The following is a 3,185-nucleotide window of genomic DNA, read 5'->3' as shown; positions in this document are numbered from 1 at the left end:
TTGATTTGTTGAAAAGAGAAGTTACATTTTAAAAAGAAAGATACCAATTTCACATGTATCCTCCAGCTAGCTGCCAGGCCCTTGGGATAGCTCACAGCAATTCTAGTTGGAGAGAGAGGGGAGAAGAGAGAAAAATCTTGAAAAGGGGGCTTTTCATACAGATATACAAGGAAGTAAATGCAATCGATTGAAATTTCTAACAGAGAAACATTTGTTTTGTTGTGTTAAAAAATGCCCCAAACTCCTTCCTTATTCCTGATTTCTAGGGCTTGAGGTATATTCTTTCCCATAAACTAATACCTACAGGGAAGAAAATGAAAATAAGGAGAAAAAATAACCAACGGGGCTGATCAAAGGCTCTGAACTGTGGTAGGACGGCAAAGAGGGCTGTCCCATGAGTTCTGTGGCCAGGTTCTGATCCTTACTCCATCCCAGGTGCTGAGCCCAGAGGCTGGGATCTTCTTGGAGAGAATGTTCTGGAACAGACAGTGTCTTCACTAGGACTCAAGTCTGAGTCTCAGTAACTAAGATCCTCCATCCAACACATATCAGGGCTTCATGTTTCAGACCTCAGCAGAAACAGGCAGCTGTGCTGGAGAGTCAGTGTGGCACAAGCCTCTACCAGACTGGCCTGTGGGAAAACTTTTTTTTTCTTAATGGATGATATGGGAAAGCCCAGCTCACTGCGGACGTTGTCACCTCTGAGTATGTGGTCCTGGGGTGCGTTAAGAAAGCAGGCTGAGCAAGCCAAGAAGAATAAGCTAGTAAGTAGCACCTTCCATGGCCTCTGATCAGCTCCTGGCTCCGGGTTTCTGCCCTGTTTAGAAGCTCCTGTGCTGACCTCCTTCAGAGATGGACTATGAGGTGGAAGTGTAAGAGAAATAAACCCTTTTCTCTACAGTTGCTTTTGGTGGTGGTGTTTTACCACAATCGTAGACACCCTCAGACAGTGTAATATGAAGCAGCAGTAAGTGGGGTTAATTAATGGAGCACTATTTATAAAGAATTGCGGGGTGCGGGATAAGTGGAAGGATGTATGGGAAGACACTAAGAGAGGAGGGTGAGAGGAGATTCTAGAATCCAGAGACAAAAGAGAAAAATCTGTGGCTTCTATCAACTGGCCATCCAATTCACCATGATTCCTAAAGGAAAGAGGGGAGGAAACCAGAACGCCCTTCCTTCCTAGGTGGGCTGTCATTCCACAGGGGCCAACACAGCTGGAGCTCAGAAGACAAGCCCTTGTGGTCCACACAGCCAGCTCTCCAGGTCCAGCCTTCCAGGAGGGGAAGGGGAAGAAAACTTTGGGCTAGCGCTTTTCTCTGCCTCCTGAGGCTTGGAGTTACACAAGAGCCCAAGGAGCCAGACTTGACCTAGAAAGGCATGAAGATATTCCTCACCATACAAGGGGTTGCATCTGGAGGAGCTCATCTGAAATGGGGAACACTTTAAGTTGAAAATGCCATGCTTGGAGAGATATCTCAGTTGATAAAGTGTTTACTACTCAAGCATGAGGGCCTGAGTTTGAGTCTCAAAACCCATGTAAAATAATGAAATATGTATATAGTGTCATATATATATATGTGTATATATATATACACATATATGTATATATATACACATGTTATATATATATATGTTATATTATATATATATAAAACATAGATAGGTATAGTATAGTCTCCAACATGGTGATGTTGGGAACCTGGAGACAAGAGAATTCTTGGGATTTCTTGGCCAGCAGGTATGACTGAATTGGTGGGCTCCAGATTCAGTGAGAGATCCTGTCTCAAAAACTAAGGTGAGGAGAGATAGGAAATATAAACATCACCCTCTGGCCTTCCCACATAGAAGAAGGGGGGAGGGAAGGCAAGGGGAGGGGAGGGCAGGGGAGGGGAGAGAAGTAGCTCATCAAAGCTAAGCCCGGTCTGGTGTTCCCATCTACTCAGAAGGCCAAGGCAGGAGGATCACAAGTTCGATGCCTGCATGGGCTACAGGGTAAGTTCAAGACCAGCTTGGCTAACTTAGTTAATTACCTCAAACTATAAAGAAAAAAAGTAGGCTGAGAATTTCACTCCATGATAGAGAGCTTGCCTAGCATACTGTGCCCCTAACTTCAATCCCCAGTAAACAAGAGAATATACTGACTCCCTCAACTACTGAGTAGCCATGCCTAAGAAACAGCATTCTGTAGAGTACTGGTCATCTGTCCTCATTATCATGTGGCTGGCTTGGAGCATGACTCTCTGCTGTTGCCTAGCATCACGGGAGAGTCTCATACCACAAATCAATAGCCCAGGAAAAGATCAAAATGTAAAGGATGGTTTTTACTGGTATAATTATCACACCATCACAAAATCAGAAAGCCATTGTGGCTTTGAGGCTATCTGCATCTCCAAAAGGATGCACAGTTCCTAGTTAAATAGGGAGCTCTTGAACATTGAACTGCCCCTGGCTACAGGGCATCAGAGGGCACAAGGGACCTGGAGGAACATCACAAAAGATTGCCCAGAAAGCCAGCCCCAGATGGACTTGCCATGAGGTCTGATCTGGTCTTACAGTTTTAGCAGACATTCCTGGTGCAGAGGGACCACTGACATACAGCCACTAAAAGCAAGATGACTTTTCTTCCGGCAGTGGGAGGTATGGAGAAGAGGAAGAGAGTGAACACACAGCTCAGTCAACCTTTCATCACTAGTAACTAAAGTCTGCCCCTTTCAAATCCTACAAACAAAGAAAAAAAGGAGTTGGTTTGTTTCAATCCATGGTTGATCCCATTGCTTCTACCATGTGTTAAGGCGGCACAGTATGGTGGGAAGGGCATGGTGAGAACAAAGATGTACACCTCATGGTCCAGAAGTAAAAGAGAGAAGAAAGAAGGGGAGGCAGCACCCACAAGTCCTCTTAGGACACGTTCATTCTCAGTGAGCTAGAATTCCCCAGAAAGCTGGTCTCTTCAAGTTTCCACCAGCTCCCAAGAGCACGAGCTGGAGATGGAGCCTTTGACACGTGGCCATCTAGGGAATGTATACGGTTTAAATTACAGCACCTTGTCAGGTGATGCTCCATTATCAGTTAATCCCAAAGTCTGCTGTGGAGCTCACCATGGCCATTTGATAGAATGGATATGACACCATGACACCAAGGTCACTGTGAGGGCACAGGGAAGAGAGGGGGCGGGCACAGGG

General features: G+C 45.4%; 1 long non-coding RNA gene across 2 annotated transcripts in view; it reads left to right on the top strand.

Moving 5' to 3' along the window:
* Nucleotides 1-1,143: 1,143 nt before the first annotated feature.
* Nucleotides 1,144-3,185, top strand: part of LOC116095567 — a 10,106-nt gene continuing 8,064 nt past the window's right edge. For both annotated transcript variants that reach the window (XR_004120638.1, XR_004120639.1), the window contains exons 1-3: nt 1,144-1,266; nt 1,742-1,798; nt 1,947-1,995. This is a non-coding gene — a long non-coding RNA (uncharacterized LOC116095567). The remainder of the gene's footprint in view (nt 1,267-1,741; nt 1,799-1,946; nt 1,996-3,185) is intronic.

Source organism: Mastomys coucha, unplaced genomic scaffold (assembly GCF_008632895.1).
Source record: "Mastomys coucha isolate ucsf_1 unplaced genomic scaffold, UCSF_Mcou_1 pScaffold18, whole genome shotgun sequence".
Taxonomy (NCBI): Eukaryota; Metazoa; Chordata; class Mammalia; order Rodentia; family Muridae; genus Mastomys; species Mastomys coucha.
The sequence above is the reverse complement of the archived record's forward strand: the minus strand, read 5'-3'. Positions and strand labels throughout refer to the sequence as shown.